Source organism: Schistocerca serialis, unplaced genomic scaffold (genome assembly GCF_023864345.2).
Source record: "Schistocerca serialis cubense isolate TAMUIC-IGC-003099 unplaced genomic scaffold, iqSchSeri2.2 HiC_scaffold_1416, whole genome shotgun sequence".
Lineage (NCBI taxonomy): Eukaryota > Metazoa > Arthropoda > Insecta > Orthoptera > Acrididae > Schistocerca > Schistocerca serialis.
Genome location: NW_026047643.1, coordinates 206,618 through 225,067, shown reverse-complemented (window position 1 = coordinate 225,067; position 18,450 = coordinate 206,618).

Sequence of the window (18,450 nt, the reverse complement as noted above, 5' to 3'; positions counted from 1 at the left end):
GTGTAGTATTCATGACAGTAATTCAAGAACTGCCACAGACTTCACAACACGCTGCCAAATATGATGAAGTGTGTTTCTAGCAGAGGCCGGCTGAAAGTACTGCACGCTACTGAGGCAGACAACTCGGTAAACAATGGAGCGTAGCAACAGGAAGCCTGTCTGTCAACAGTACGTCCTGCGGCCACCCGCACTTGCTGCGGTCGCCGCGCGTGCGTTGAGACACTGGACTGAGCGGTACCGTAGCAAACATTGGTGATAACTTTCAATATATGTGGAGTAAGTCTGAAGAGCAATGAAGAGGAGAGTGTCACGTTTTTTCACGAAAATCGTGTCTTGCATAAGGTTCATTTAAACGCGAATACTGCTAAAACTGTAGCATCTAGGAAGTGGCGGTACAACATAGATTGTAGGCCGCACTTTCAAAACACAGCCCATTGTTCAAAAACTATTGCAGATATGAACTTGTGATTTGTGTCACTGGAAAGGTAATGACATTCTACGTCCTAATGACTTAGGGAAGGCTGCAATAGATTACATTTAGTCTTTTGAACTCAACTTCGAACATACGCGACAATTGTGAGACACCCGAAGGCCTAAAAATTACCGAAAATTATTAATACTATATTCTCAATGAACGACAAACATTCGTTGCATGTATTTTATAGCTCCGATGTTGCAGATATTGCAAGGGTGAAAAAAGGTCGATTTGCAACATCGCAGTATTTTTAATCCATTTTTGAAGTCAAATATATTTGCAATTTTGCGTGTTCAAACAGGTATAGAAAGGGTCCACCTTGTCGCAGTAGGCTACGGTTTGCTGGAATCTCTCTTCAGAGAGGCATCTCTGCTCTCTGGGAAGGCGTCTCCTCCTCCGGGGAGCCGTCTGCTCCCTCCGGAGAGGCGTATCCTCTCTTTGGGGAGGCGTCTCCTACCTCCGGAGAGGTGTCACCTCCCTCCCATGCTTATTGTTTGTTGACTTCTCCATTCCCATCTCATTCACACCAAACGCCACTGTCCAAGAAGTGTGTCTAGTGTATTCTATTGTAATTTGTTTAAGTGAGGCTAGCTGAGGAGGTATTGCCAAAGAATTGGTCTGTGTGTGTACAAATGACCCAGCGGCCAGTCTCATCCTCCACTGTTGAACCTCAGAAGATGACTACTCCAAAGGTAGATATTGCCATCACAAGTAATTTTTTAGCAGAACTGATTTATGTGTAAATGTTGCTATTAATATCAACTAATTTGAATATTGCATGCAATCTGACTTCCGTACAAACTCTGTGCAGTAATTGTGATCACTGTTATTAAGATTTTTAAAATTTTTGAATTTCTATTCTTTCTTTCTTTTTATTTGTTTATTTATTTTTTTAATATTTGGTGGTGCTTGGCTGTAATAGCTTACAAATAATCATGTGCATGTAAGTGTATTGTTCATTTCACATTTTGGTAACAAGTTTTATATCCTTTCAAATGTAAATAAGCCTAACATTCTCTTTCTGACCGATTCCACATCCACAAGAAGAATTTCATTTGGACTTTGTAGAAGGTAAATTTACATACCTGTCCTTATTTTGTAAACAATGTTTTTCTTGTTTTTTCTGACATGTTCCACATCCTAGAGGAAGTCCTCACTATGAATAACTATGTGCCAAAAGCATATCTAATGTAAACATTATTTCTCAATATGAAATTTGCAACACTTCTTTACCGAGGTCCGTCATGCAACAGAATCAATACCAGACTCACCCTCTTCCTATGGAATACATCCCATGTTTCTTGTATGTTGTCTTTCCCATTCGCATTTCAATAATAATAATAATCATTTGAGACTGATTATGCTTTTCAGTGTTCAGTCTCGAGCATAGTCCCTCTTATAAAATACCTACACAATCCCCTATTCAGTGCTAACATTGATGTAAAACCTAAAATCATCCTTAACCGAATAAAAGTACCTTCTCCTTGGTCTACCCCAACTCCTCCTACCCTCTACTGCTGAACCCATGAGTCTCTTGGGTAACATTGTTTCTTCCATGCGTGTAACATGACCCCCACCATCTATGACTGTTCACCATTACGCTTACATCTATGGAGTTCCTTTCCAAGTTTTTCGTTGCATTACTTACAGTTCTTTCTCTATGTTGCATTCCTGTGAGGAAATGAAACTTAATTCCGCTTATATGGCACTCAATGCATTTAAATCTCTTTCCCATAGTCATTACCTTTGTTTTGGAGATGTTAATCTTCATACCCTAGTCATAACATATCTCCACAATCCCCTATTCAGTGCTAACATTAGTGCATTTTCTGATGGATTGCTCTATAATTTAGTCCAAACCATGGCCTCCCTTAAGAATTTCTGTCATGGTCCAGAATCAAGACCAGACCTACTAACTTCCTATGAAATACATCCCATGTTTATTGTTTGATGGCTTTCCATTCCCATCTCCATTCACACCAAACCCCACTGTAAAGTAGTGTGTCTGTGTCTAGTGTATTGTACTGTAATTTGTTTTAGTAAGTCTAGCGGAGGAATTATAGCCAAAGAAATGGTCTGTGTGTGTACAGATGATCCAGCAGCCACTCCCACCTTCCGCTGTTGAGCCTCACTGGATGACTACTCCAAAGGTAGACATTGCCATCAAATGTAATTTTTTAGTAGAACTGATTCATATGTATATATTGCTATTAATATCAACTAATTTGAATATTGCATGCAATCTGACTTCTGTACAAACTCTGTGCAGTAATTGTGATCACTGTAAATAAGTTTTATGATTTATGATTTTCATTTCTTTAATTTTTTTTTTTTAATATTTGGTGGTGCATGGTTGCAATAGCGTAAGAATGACCATGTGCATGTAAGTGTATTGAACATTTCATATTTTGGAAACAAGTTTTATATCCTTTCAAATGCCACTTTCTATACACGATACGAAACGTCTATTCATCCTCTGTCGACTCATGCAAACCGCAGCACTCTGCCACAATTAGTACTCTAACTCCTTCCCTTTAGACACACTAAAATATGCATGTGATTCGTATTTTGTACGGTGCACAGATAACATAGTCTAGGTACTGACTTTCTTCTTGCAGAAGAGAGTAGTTCATAGCTGAGCACTCACTGAATTACCTTTGCTACACTTTGCTTCCAGTTCTTTCACTATGTTGCCATCCTGTGAGGAAATGCATCCTAAGTACTTGAATCTGTCCACTGTTCTAACTTTGTTCCTCCTATTTGGCACTCAATCCGTTTATATCTCTTTCCCATAGGTTTTAATTTCGTTTTGGAGATGCTAATCTTCATCCCATTATCCTTACATTTCTGATCTAGCTCTGAGATTTTACTTTCCTACCTTTCAATCTAATCTGTCATTATTAATATCAACTAATGTGAATATTGTATACAATTTGACTTCCGTACAAATTCTGTGCAGTAATATGATCACAGTAATTAAATGTTATAATTTTTTTTATAAACATTTGTTGAAGTCTGTGCACCTAAGCATATTGATCATTTCATATTTTGGTAACAAGTTTTATATTCTTTCAAATGCAATAAAGCCTAAGATCAAAAACACCACCTCAGAAAATACTGCATAACAACACCAGCAGCACAGTTAGAGTACGATCAATGTTCAAATTGTTTTATAAATAACAGTTGAGATAAGAATCTTCCTGCATTGTTTGGTATGACTCATGTAACAGCTTGTAAGGAAGGAGGTGGTCTGTGTTGGTGGGTGAATGACATTCAGTTAGTTTAATTGAGTATAGCTGAGAACAGATTGCTCCCAGCTATAGGTGGCTGCGACATTGATGAAAGATGTATGACATCCCCATTGATGCAGCCACTGTTAGCTGGTGGTGATGCTATTCATTACACTGGCTACACTTGGCAACAATACCTACATCATAGTTAGAGTACCATTGATTTATAAACAGTTTTTACACCAGGCCCACCAAGTGATAATCATCTTGTGGTGCAGTTATTCTTGTTGTCTCCGTGCTTGCTACGAAAATGGGATGAGAAGTTCCGCCTTATGCAAGACACCTTTTTTCTTTTGTTTCACCCATACATGTTTCAGCACAATAGTTGGCAGCTTCTGTAATTCTCTTGTGCTACCTGTGTTTAGTAAAGAAATTATTCGGTTCATATGCTCCTGGTGAATATTATTGCCAACATTATGTGCTACAAATTCTTTCACCATGATTATTTTTTTAGGTGTTTTGATGCTTTCTCTTCTAAATGGACTTTTATAATGATTAATTTATAAAATTATAAATTATAAGGAAATTAAGAAATATATAATGATTTTTTGTTATACACTGTGTGTTTATTACATATTTCTTAATTCCTTTATTTCTTAATTCCTTTATAATTAATTATATAATAATTAATGATTAATTTACAAAATTATAAATTATTACTATTATTAATTAAATATGAATTACAGAAGCTACCAACTATTGGACCAAAAAAAGCTTTAATAATTAATAATTACAGAAGCTTATCTGGAGAAACTTTTGAATCAGCAGACGACTTAAGAAAAATTCCTGGTTTAAATAAAAACTTTCATAAGAAATTTGCCCTGGCAAAACTTTTCATATGAATCATACCTGAAGATATAACCACAGGCCACCGATATTTTACACTGAAATGAAAACACAAAGGGTACTTGCAGTGTTTTTGTGTGCAGTTATTTCACTTTAGAGAAAATAGTAATAAACAGAATAGGAGGCTCAAGGGTGCCTCATAAGCACTCTTAAAGCTGACATTTTCTGAACTGCAAATGTGTAATTCTTGTACATTAATTAATTATCAAGGAATTAAGAAATACAGGAATAAATACACAGTGTATAAGAAAAAATCACATATACAAAATCATACAAAATCATATATATCTAAAATCATATTATCTAAAAATATCCTGCACTTTCACCAAAACTCTTAATAGTATCATACCATACTCCACATACTCCTCAATTAGATATGACCAAGGTGTGGCAGGGAATAAATACACAGTGTATAAGAAAAAAATCACATATACAAAATCATACAAAATCATATAAAATAATATATATCTAAAATCATATTATCTAAAAATATCCTACACTTTCAAAAAAACTCTTAATAGTATCATAGCATACTCCACATACTCCTCAAGTAGATATGACCATGGTGTGGCACAAGTGACTCTCCTCCTCTCCATCTTCAGCACATTCATACTTCTGTCTCACTATCAGAATCACTTCCTATGAAGAAATTACACTATAGGAATAATATATTCAGCAATAATGGGTTTGGTTGTTAATAACAAATTTCATAAGAGAGTATATATACTGAGAAGCTAGAGCAGAGGAGATGCCTCTCCGGAGGGAGGAGACGGCTCTCTGGAGGAGGCGACGCCTTCCCAAAGAGAGGAGAAGCCTCAGCAAAAAGAACTAGCTTTGCATCTTCATGAATATAGAATGGCAAGTCATTAATATACGTTAAAAACAACAAAGGACATTTTCTGTTGAAAAGCCTTTCTGAAAACCAAACTGACATTTTTATAGATATGTGAAGCTACTCTCAAATACATTACTTTCTCAAAAATTTTGGATAAAACTGTTAGAAGAGAGATTGGATGATAGTTGTTGACATCAGACCTATCCCCTTTTTTATGCAAAGGGTTAACAATAGCATATTTCAGTCTATCAGGAAAAATGCCCTGTTTCAGAGAGCTATTACACAACTGGCTGAGAATCCTACTTATCTGTTGGGAACAAGCTTTCAGTATTTTGCTGGAAATGCCATCAATTCTATGTGAGTTTTTGCATTTAAGTGAATTTATTAGTTTCCCCTGCCAATTAGTTCCAGAATTATGACTTGTGAAAGAAGGTGGTGTGACCCGGAAATTGCTACCCACATCTGGCAATTTTTCTTCAGACCCAACTTCAGGTCTTAAAAATTTTGGAACTATTCCCCACAGTCCAGTGAAATTTTTACAACCCAGTAACATACATTTAGAGAACACACTCCATGAATCAAAACACCAACAACATATTCCTGAGGGAAAATAAAAAATTCCAAAATGTGGTTAAAAATATGTAATACATTAAAGGGTACATATTGTAGGTGCCCTCTATGCCAAATATAATTCACTCAAAAAGGGTATAAATTTTTTTTGGTAAGCTTAATATGGCCTAAATACACACAGAACTCATCATGCCCATATCAGTCACACAAACTGAGTTACATGCACACGAATATACAAAAATTTGAAAAATTACCTGAAAAACATGCATTTTAAGTAGACCATAATGATATATATCTCAAAATTTCAGCATGTTATTGCAAGACATTTGTGTACAATGGAAGCTGGCAGATGTATTTAGTGATGTGGCCATTGTTCTACAACACAATTTTGTAAAAACATATCGTAAACTGGTCTGCCTATTCTTTTCCAACACCTGTCTGCCAAACGTGGCCAATGAAATGATCTTGCTGGTCCTGCTGGTGCCATGAAGTTCACAAATACATCACCTTCTACTTCACAGCGCTCTGCAACACATCCTAAGTACCATTTGTCATCATAAACAGCAATAACATAGCAACCTGGTTGTATGTTGCTGCTTTTGCTTCTGAATCCTGAGTCAGACACACTGTGAAGACACATGTTGTGCATGAACCTATAGTTATAACCGGACAGTCTGCTCATCTGCACATTGTCAGAGTCTGCTGGAGAGAACTGATGATGGCTCCTTGTGCCTGCAACAGTTTTAACGTGTTCTAGTGTGCTTCTTAGCAACTCTTCGACTGATTTCCCCTCACCTTTTGAAACATAGAATGATTGTATGCCAGAGATATTTTTCTGTACCCAGGTAAATAATTGAAGAGGTGTTAGAATGTTGTGAACTTCATGGCACCAACAAGACCAGCAAGATCATTTGATTGGCCACGTTTGGCAGACAGGTGTTGGATTCCTTTTGAACATATTCTTGTGAGAGTTCCAATTCCTACCACAGTGTTAGGAAGACAGCACAATTTGCTACTCAATGTACAGAGTACAGTAGCTAAAGTGTGGGAGAAGCACAATCGACTGGTTTTTAGCAGTTAGGGTGCAGTAAACTTTAATAATACGTTGTGTTATTATTTCATTGTTGTCAGAATCCTACAGTCGGAAATACAGAAGCGTCCGATCCCGCCCGTCTGCTTTGTCCCATGACGTCACAAATATGGCTGAAACGACCATAAACCACAATTCCAATATGGCGCATATAAAGTCGGTATGTGCACATTATGAGGACGAAAATACATCGAGAAACACTCACACACACTTTCCACAAAAAGCCTAATGACACTAACGGGACAAGCACGGGAAATGGGGTGTTTTTCGGTGTTGGCAAACTTAATATAAACAAATTTAGACACCAACCCCCACACAAAACGACGAAAAAAACCGACATCACAAAACTCCCCAGTTACCACTAAACACAATATCATCTGGAATCGGACACTACCCTTGACCCATATAGCTCAAAAGCAGTTCCCTATCCCATAAATTAGGGTCAAACACTTCCCTTGGCCTGTATAGCTCAAAAACATCTCCTGATATCAATATCAAGATACACAGCCACACATTGGGATCGAACACTTCCCTTGACCTGCGCACTGTTAATTTTATCCGTCATATCCATTCCTGAACAAAAACAACAACCAATTAATTTGACTAAAATTTCCACATGATGTACAGTGAACAACACTAAATTAACCTTCACACAAAATCGTTAACTCACTGAAACGAATTCCACTACAAAACAGACCCGACACTCAAACAGAGCCCATTACACCACACAAACGAAAACCCTGAACATACCACCAGAGAGCACAACAAAACACAACATGACAACATCTTCAAAGACGCCACACTCACAAACCAAACTCCGCACCGTCATGACGTCACACACGACAACACCCTTACGTCACGGGTCAAAGCCAACGCATGGGATCGGGCGCTTCTGTCGACCCAATAAATCAATGAGAAAATTGTTAGAAACTTTTCAGTGAAAATCCTGTTATGTATCTTTACTGGAAATGAATAACAAGTGGAAGTTTCTAGATAAGAGATGATCCAGTACACATGGTTTGCAGTCAGTTTATTGCGACTGCATGAAATCTTCAATCTTAATCATGTTTCCCAAGTGAAATTCGTTTGGAGGAATGTCACTGGCAGGCCTGCCTCCTTGCAATGCTCATGGTGTTCAAAATCAATTTTCTGATTTTTATATGTTGAGTGTCATCTAAGGGAATGCTCCAAGAGTTCCCAAAAACTAGACATGAGAATAAAGCATCTCATTTGTATTTCATTCTTATGTTATAAGACCAAAAATATTGTATCCCCTGCAAATACAATACACACATTTAATTGCCTGTTACTGTGTGTTACAATATGTCTTAGTTTGTTATACAGCCATGGAGGCACATCGAGTAGTCCATTGTTCATTATGTCTGAGGAATACAATGCTCAGTGCTGAGAATGGGGTTTCCAATTAGAAGTTAATACTGGCCTGTCCTAACCCACAGCATCAGGGCAGCATCAAATGTGACACTAAATATCCAAGGCCACTGAGTAGTGTGTTATAAATTGTGATTACAAATTTTTATCCTTCTGATCACATGACCATCTGTGGCAAAATAAAGAAAATGCTTAAGACAAAACATATGTAGAATTTGCTTTAGAATCTTAAGCTGCTATAAACTGGGGTTCCCACTGAATATTTCAAAGTTGCCCCCTGCCATCCACACACAGTAGTGTGGCAGATTGAGTGTGGTATCATTGGATGTTCCCTCTCATACAAATTTGAATCATAATTTTCTTGATTTGACGTGTAGTTTGAGATATTTCAATGTCATCAGTTAAAATGAACACCCTCTATAGTAAATGTGTGACACAAATCCAGTTTAAATATACAATTAATAAACCTCTTGTATCCACAAATGTGAACCATCACGTAGCAACTCATGGACATGGGAAAAAATGAAGAAGTAAAGAAAATACCTGGTTTCGATCACAGGGTGCAAAACAGGCTCCAATAGTTGCTATTGTGTCAATATTTTGGCTGAAAACAGTGTGCTTACAGACACTTAAATTTCATCTACAACTGTCATTTTTCAGAAACTTTAGGTATCTACAGATAGGCCAACATGCATTCATTTATTTTGAGTCCTCTTTCATCGAGCAAAGTTTTTTGTAAACTTCATTAGTGCACTTGCCTTATTCTCTCTTTCCACATTTTGGCATGCCTAAGGCAGACAATTTATTTTTGGCTTCTCTTCCTCAATCTCCTTCTCTTCTTTCTCAGGCATTCTTGCTTTTGACTGTATTGCCTGTTCAATAGTTCAGCCTAGCAAGAGTCCAAGTGAAAAGAACATGTAACAGCCAAACTTCCAGCACCTGAAGAAGATGGCTATGCCATCAAAATACTGTGCACAAAACTGGAAGTTACAATTCTGCTGCTCGGGTGGGTGAGCATTTCTAGGCGCTACAGTATGGAACTGTGCAACTGCTACGGTCGCAGGTTCAAATCCTGCCTCGGGCATGGATGTGTGTGATGTGCTTAGGTTAGTTAGGTTTAAGTAGTTCTAAGTTCTAGGGAACTGATGAACTCAGAAGTTAAGTCCCATAGTTCTCAGAGCAATTTACAATTCTGCCAAAAATAAGGGTGTACGCGAATAATCCAACTGAGGAAACTACAGTTTCTATACAGTTAGAAACAATACAAATCAATAACTTTACAATTCTTCATAAATACCTACTGGCTAGTGAGGATACAGAAAAATTATTTATATGGGATTCGATCTTTGAATATGAAAGGATAAATGAGTTGTGCAAACAAGATGACAGTTTCAAGAATAGCATCCACCAATATTTAAGTGAAAATAATCATAATTGAGGGATCCATGAGGTGGAAAAATGACAAAATAAACTTATTCATCAATGTTAGTTACACTGCAGTCATTGCTGAACAAGAATATGTGAGTGTCTATTCTTCGACCTCTGTTTTACAAGTTGGTCAGCCTGGTGCTAAGTGAGTGTAGGTAACAGCTGAGCATCATTAGAGCACTGTTTTCATTTTACTCTTCATGATCTGAAATAGGGTAGCACTCATTTCACAAGACTTTCTGTAAATATGACATTTTGACATCACACTCAGTACTGACAAGTGAAGGAGCTGCAATCTATTTTGTAGCTAGGAAGAATACACATTTTATTGCTTTTTCTTTCACTCACACCAATTTAAACTGTCCTCATTCTCAAACCAGATGGAAGCATAAATAACATTTAATATTGCAGAACATACTTTATTACTCTCAGAATGTTTTAACACTAAGAAAAAGTATTTCTATGTAGAAGGAAAAGAATATACAACTTCACAAACTACAACATTATCCATTATGTTAGCACCTCATCATGTGATATTAGTGTCCTTTGTTGTCATAGCACCTTTTGGAAGCCTTAAATTAATGCATTGTGAATGAAATTTAGCAATAATCTTGACATGTCTGAAATTTTCAGTGCACTGTTACCTTGAAACAGGATATTGCAAATATTAATACACATATGTTCCATGCTCAGCCATCAAAAAGTCATATGATGTTTAGTTATAATTATTATTACAATACCCTGTACCACGAATGGAGTCTTTTTATAAATCATACACATGCATGATCTCTTGTGAGAGGCTCTCATGCTAATTAAAGTTTACAGCAGTTCCTGCTGCTGTTAACAGAGGATCTTTTCATTCTCTCTGTGCAGAGGCCCCCAGTTGCCACATATTGGAGAATTAGTGTAACTGCCAATGAATATAGACAGAACCACCCCTCTACGAATGTCATCAGCAGATGTTATAAAATCTAGCTATCAAATACTTGCTTGATAATAGTGTAGGAGAACCCCAATTCACAACACTAAATACTGGTATCATGGCTGCAGTAATGTGTTTCAATGATGGGTTAGACAGCAACTTGAAAGTTTTCAGAAGTATGGGCATAGAACCTAGGGTGAACATCACAAATGCATATGCCAGCTGACCAGCTGAAGGTGCAGGAAGCTGAGGAATATGCCCTCAAAATGACAAGGTCAGGATTTTGAAGAATTCTTCCAAATTTAAACTGGAGGATACAGAAATCTACAACAATGACAGCTATTGACCCGGTGAGTTTTAGCTTTGCATGTAGGCTGAACATATTTTCTAGAAAATTTTAAATGCATTTTCCCTAAAAGTATGACATTTTTACCTTTAAATACAATTTTATTTGGAACTATTATGTCTATGTCAAAGAAACTTGGTAGACACGCAAGATAAAATGTTGCACTGGCATCCACTACGTGGCACACTTACTAAGGTCAATCTTCTTCACTTTGGAAGCACCATCAAATTTGTTAGCTAAATACAATGTGCACTGGCCATAATAGTCCAGAATAGGTCATGCCACAGAGCAGTTACTGATGTCATGGATCCTGAGAGCCTATTGAAGACATGGTGGTCAATACTTGCAGATGTTCACACTCCACTACAATGTGTTTCTACATGTACAACTTCTGCCGCCCGACACTAAATATTCCTTGGGGGCAGAAATGTGACTGATAGAAAACTTTCACTCTATGCTGCCTTACAGCATTATCCTCTGAGACAATTTAACTGAAATCAGAAGGATTTATTCTGCGAAATTATGCATATTTGATAACATCTTTCAGAAAATCTTCAGGGAAACTAGAGATTATTATATTTATTGTGTTTTTTAATTTCTAAGTTTCACCACAACTGTACAATGAATCGTGCAGTTCACAACTAGAGTACCCGAAGTCTCAATAATTTCCTTGTGAATTTTGCATCCCTATTTGGGGTTCATAATGGAAATTTTTTGTACTCATGGAGATGTCACATGCTGCTAATAGAAATTGTAAAATCAAGGTGGGACTATCTTACCAGCTTTTATAGCACTTGGAGTTCAATGCACTGGCACAATTCCATTTGGATAGCTTGTTGTACATCCGTGTAAATAGTTATGAAACATTAAAATTATTGTCTACCATTACACTAACACCATCACTACATGCTCCAATTGTCATTCAAATACCTCAAAAAAAACCATACTTAGAAATTTTAAAAGTTCAGAACTATTGTTTTTGCATATCTTTTCTGAAGTTCAGTCAATTACGTACAGTGCCACATAGTGGAATCCTACGATATTATGAACAGAGCTTCTTCCTCAGTTTCTGCAATTCCGTGTCTGCACTGTAAACCACTGAGCCATCAGTGCTTTGCCCATATGAATACTATTTTGAATTAACAAATCTACAATATTTTGGAAGACCGAATTTGGTTAAGATTTAGCTACAAAATTTTCTGTATGAAACATTTTTAATGCTTTTGAAAAATGTCTTTTTGCTGTTCAGCTACAAGGTTCTTCACAACATACTTTTTTCTTTGTCTGCATGCAATTAAATGGACTTTGGAATTCCTACAATTATGAATATTAGTCAGTGATGTAAAATAAGCTTGTTTACTTCCACAGATTGAACCAACCTGAGTACACTACTCTTTAGACATGGACACTCCCTGTGATTTACTCATTCTTTCATTCTGTTCATATACAGTGCAAGTGTGCTGTTACTAGTTTCATTCTTTGAACTGTGCACACAGTTTTCTGCAGCTGAGACTCAAACTCACTGAAATAATATGCTATACTGTGTCATACTGAAAAATGATACCTTTCAATTACTAGGACATTGTATACACATATTTAAAAATGTAATACATCAGGGCTGAAAACAGGGAAGTTACACATAGAGCCATAGAAGTAAACAGAACTATTTTCTTCAGTGACTATCTCATCACTGACAAGAAAATTAAAACAATACTCATCTCATCCGGCCATGACAGATGATTGAAGCTGTTAATCAGACTATAAATACACAAATGACAGACACAATGACTGAAAATAAATAGCTCAACTGCTTATTGCAAAATATCATAGCAGAGGATTAATATGTGACATTTAATGTTGTGTAATTACAGATGCAGTATCAGCATATGGATGCAGGAAATGTTGTTGTATTATGAGGGTGAGTCAAATGAAAATCTTAAAGTATTATTATTATTATTATTATTATTATTATGATTGTTCCCCTTTAGGAGAGTGATTGAACTTGAATTCATATTTTCATCTTCGGATGTTTTTCTTCTTTACTTCCCAAAACCTCCTCATCCTCTCAGAATGCTCCTTCTTCTGTTCCTCTGTCCATTTTTTACCAGGCTGACGCGATGTTCTTTCCCCAAACTTCACACTTGTGATTTTATGCCGGCACTCGGTGCGATCTTTGAGATTTTTTATGTTGATCTGCTGTAGATCCCTCTGGACTTCTTTCAGCCATTCTGTGCCACATTTACTCCTTGTTATAATATTGAATAATTTCTTTGCTGTTCTGGAGTCTTCCATCCTGTAGATGTGTGTATAAAATTTGGCTTGGCGCTTTCTGATTTCATCTGTTACTATGTTGATCTTTCTATAGAGTTCGTTTTGTGGTCTCTTCATCCAAATGCCAGTTTTGTTGATTGGACCATAAATCTTCCTGAGAATTTTTCTTTCCTGCTTTACTATTTCCTTAATTTTTGAATGACCATCAATCACCATTGTTTCAGCTGCATAGATTGCTTCTGGAAGAATCACTGTTGTATAGTGCCTTAATTTTGCATCCGTTGAAATGCATTTCTTGTTGTAATGGGTCCATGTTAGCTTGTAGGCCTTCTGGAGTTTGGTGATTCTTTGTTCATTGGCAATTCGGTTTAATCCTGAGGACTGTATAGTTTCACCGAGGTATTTAAAATGGCAGACTTGTGCAATTTTACCATATTTTGTTATTAAGGGGGATTTATTTTCTGGCTGCCTTTCCATATATTGGGTTTTTTCATAAGATATCTGTAGTCCAGTATTTTTTGTGAAATTTCATGTAGTTTTTCCACTGCATGAATCGCTTCTGTTTTGTTATTGGTGATAATTGCAAAATTTTAAATATTTTTTTAAATATTATTTATTGTGCAGAAGTGGTACAAAGCTGTATCACTTTTCAACATAATCTCCCCCATGCTCAATGCTAGTCCTTAAGCGCATACAAAGTGCATCAGTTCCTTTAGAAAAAAAAATCATTTGGTAGTCCGCACAACCACTCGTGCACCGCGTGGTGTACCCTCTTCATCAGAATGGAACCTCTTTTTCCCATTGCGTCTTTGAGTGGTACAAACATACCGAAATCACTTGGGGCAAGGTCTGGTGAGTATGGTGGATGAGGGAGACACTCAAAATGCAGGTCTGTGACTGTTGCAACTATTGTATGGACAGTGTGGGGCCTTGCATTGTCATGTTGCAAAAGGACACCTGCTGGCAGCAATCCACGTCGCTTTGATTTGATTGCAGGCAGCAGATGATTTTTTAGGAGATCTGGGTATGATGCACTGGTGACTGTGGTCCCTCTAGGCATACAATGCTCCAAAATGACGCCTTTTTCGTCCCAAAAGAGAGTCAGCATAACCTTCCCTGCTGATCATTCTGTTCGAAACTTCTTTGGTTTTGGTGATGAGGAATGGCGCCATTCCTTGCTCACTCTCTTCATTTCTGGTTGGTGGAAGTGAACCCAAGTTTCATCCCCAGTAACGATTCTTGCAAGGAAGCCATCTCCTTCTATTTCAAAGTGCCAAAGAAGTTCTTCACAATTATCAACACGTCGTTCTCTCATTTCAGGAGTCAGCTACCGTGGCACCCATCTTGCAGACACTTTGTGAAACTGGGGCACATCATGCACAATGTAGTGTGCTGACCCATGATTGATCTGTAAACATGCTGCAATGTCTTTTAGTGTCACTCAGTGGTTTTCCTTCACTATGGCTTCAACTGCTGCAATGTTCTGTGGAGTCACAACTCATTATGCCTGACCTGGACGAAGAGCATCTTCCACTGAAGTCACACCATTTTCAAACTTCCTACTCCATTCATAGACTTGCTGCTTGACAAACATGCATCACCGTACTGAACCTTCATTCGTCAATGAATTTCAATAGGTTTCACACCTTCACTGTACAAAAACCAAATAACAGAACACCGTTCTTCCCTGGTAGAAGCCCCAAGTGGGGCAGCCACCTTTATACTGATACTGCAATGATAAGTGTGCATCTGGACAATGGTACAACCTACAGGCCATTCTGCATGCTGTTTGTAGCATGCTTACCAACTTACAGGATAACAGCTTGAATTTTCGATTTGTTATTACAAATTTAAGGTTTTCATTTGACTCGCCCTCCAACTAACATCTTCTTATATCTTCAGTTTCAGATAAGAGTGAAGTTGGATTACAGCATTAAAGAATGTAACATCAGTGTGAGAAGGCACTAAGAAGGGAGTTGTCATGCATTTTCATGGAACATGTTACACGATGAGTATCAAAAGTGGTAATGTACACAATCTTGGCACATACCCGACCCCATGCACCTTGTGTTCATAATTTTTTGTTTGTCTGGGCCATTTACCAATGCTAAATGACTGAATTGTTAATATTCTTAGAGTTAGAACCCAGCATTCACAATAATTAGACAATGAAACTAATTACTGTATTCACAAATGTTCTCTGTAGGAAATAATGGGATGGTGTACCCAATGGCAAAAGTGGGAGACAACATCCACCTACACTCCCTCCTCTGATATGATTCTGCTGATCAAATTCTGAAGGATTAAGAAAACATACTGGCTCTTGTGCAGTATTCATTCCATTCATTTGTTTGAACACTATTGCATAAATCCCATCACAAAGCAGAGCCTTTTATTTTCTCTCTCTCTTGTTTGGTATGGAAAGGTTTTGAGTTTAAGGTAAGATGTGGTCGAGATTGTTGGGAAAAAAGTAAAAGATATTTAATACACTGTTGGCATTGCACATATTCTGCACACTCATAAATGCGGTTTACAAATATGCTGATGGTAATTAAGGTTGCCATGCAGGCACAAATATTAGTAAAAATGGGTACAGTTTTGTTTGTAATGGTTTAATTACATTAGCAAAACTTGTGGCTAGCTTGAAGATAATCACAAGTAGCATGAAACTATTACTGTTATTGCCCATTAAATTAGTTGTTGCAAAGATATGATACAACCACCAACATAGCATAAGGATTTGTACGTGCAATACATAATTTCATTTATAGCAATCTGGCTTCATTTGAGGTTAAGTATTTCCTTGACAGATATTAATTCAATTGTAAACTCAAAGATATTGCAAAGCAAACCTAAACCTTGTTGCCTACTGCAGTTAAATCTATCCATGCAGTTCCACAAAAATTCTGATAAAATGAACTTTGCAAATATTAATGCTTGAAAAGTATCAATATTCTAAGCATTTATCATGTTAACTTAAGGGTGAAGTCCAATATTTAATATCTAAATAAATATTGTGTAATGGCCACTTAAGCACCATTACAACAGAAGAAAGCCAAATGGGCAATCTTCTACACATCTCACTTTAAATTATTTTTCACTTCAATATTTCCACAGGGAGGGAGAGGGTTTGAATAGGAACAGGAGAAATTCACTTTTGGCCGAATATTACAAAAGAAAAAATGTACATCAGTACCTAGTGTGTCAGAATAGCTAAATGACTTAATTCTTACATGGCAGAGACAAAAGTAGTAGTCAGTCTTTGAACGAAGTCCTTTGCTAATCTTAATGAGATGTCCATAAATACAAAGAATGTCTTTACATTGCATAGTTACTATTTGATAGTAAAATAGATTTTATTAACATTTTTAACATGAATATAATTGAGTTGCAGGTTTCATAGTTATTGTCGTATTAGCTATGATTTTTATCCACAGAAATACAGTAGGCAAAGGCCACCAGTCTGCACAGTTCATTTAAATACTCTAAACACAAATTATGATTCTAAGGATACCTTTAAAATTTAACAGTGGACTTCAGCATAACAACTTGGCTAAGACTTTTAGCAAATATTTGACTGCACATAGACACTACACAGAACACTATCATCTGTCTACATACTGGAAAAGTCAAAACCAGTCTGTGTTGAACATTACAGGTAAGAGGAATTTACATGCCTAAGTGTTCTGGAAAATTATACAAAGAGAACCTAGTAAGATGATTTCTGAAAATTCATGGATACTGCAGAATGTTTCTGCTTCATGTTGTCATATTGATAACTTTTCACATTTCGTAGTTCTTGTTGTTCATCTTGAAAAGTTTCTATTCAGTTCCACTCAATTCAATTTATTATCATCCATTTTAGCACATACATGATATAGGAATTGTCATATAGAAAGGAAGAGAGAGAGAGAGAGAGAAAGCATGATTTATATTTTTTAAAATTAAGGGAAATAACATTTTCGTAGTTACATCTTACATATTTTGTCTTCTTTTTACATGCAAGATGAGAAAATAAATTACAAGGTTTATACAAAAAAAATCCATAAAGGGAAATAACATTTTGTTAATTACACTTTAATATTTTCTTCATTATGCTTCACATATTTTGTCTTCTTTTTACACACAAGTTGGAAAAACGAAGGTTTATGCAGAAAAATCAAAAGATGAGCATTATCTGTTTAGATAACAAAGAAATTCATCAACATTATAGAAACTCTGACATAATAGTAGCCTCTTTAATTCTTTTTTAAATATATGTATGGTTCTTATTTCTTTTGGTAAGGCATTAAACATTATTTTGGGTAGATACATCACACTATTTTGGTACAGGGATTTTGAATGTATGTTTCTAAGGAAATCATGCCTATTTCTGGTTTGATAGTCATGTACTTCACTTTTTAGAGAAGATAATTCTTGATTAGACTTCTGGAAATATACTGATTCATAGATGAATAAACGAGGGAGGGTCAAAATTTTCAACTCCTTAAAGAGTCCTCTGCATGTAGGCAACACCCTTCAGAATACAAATAGCTCTCTTTGGAGCTTAAAACAACTTTTTGTGAAACCTGTATTCCCCCAAAATATAATACCATATCTTAGTTACTATGTATGTAAGAGTAGCAGGCACATAGTACTGTTTCAAAATTGCAGTTTTCTTTAAGTTTTCTTAATATATAACAGTATTTACTAAGTTTTTTATTCAGTAGTTCAACATGTTTTCCCATCTCATAATCTGAGAGGCTTAACATGGTTTTAATGTGGTAATGCTGAGATACATTGCATAGTGAATACCAGATTCAAACTCTCTGAAAACTGCATGTTTACAGTGTCATTCTGGGGCACTGACAAGTTATGCAAAGAAACATAGATTGTGCATAAGTTCTTTACTAGGTCCTGACTCACAGATTTGTGTATTGACAACTGTATGATGCTTTGTGCATGATGCCTATTTATAGATGCATGAATTACAAAAACTATAAATATGT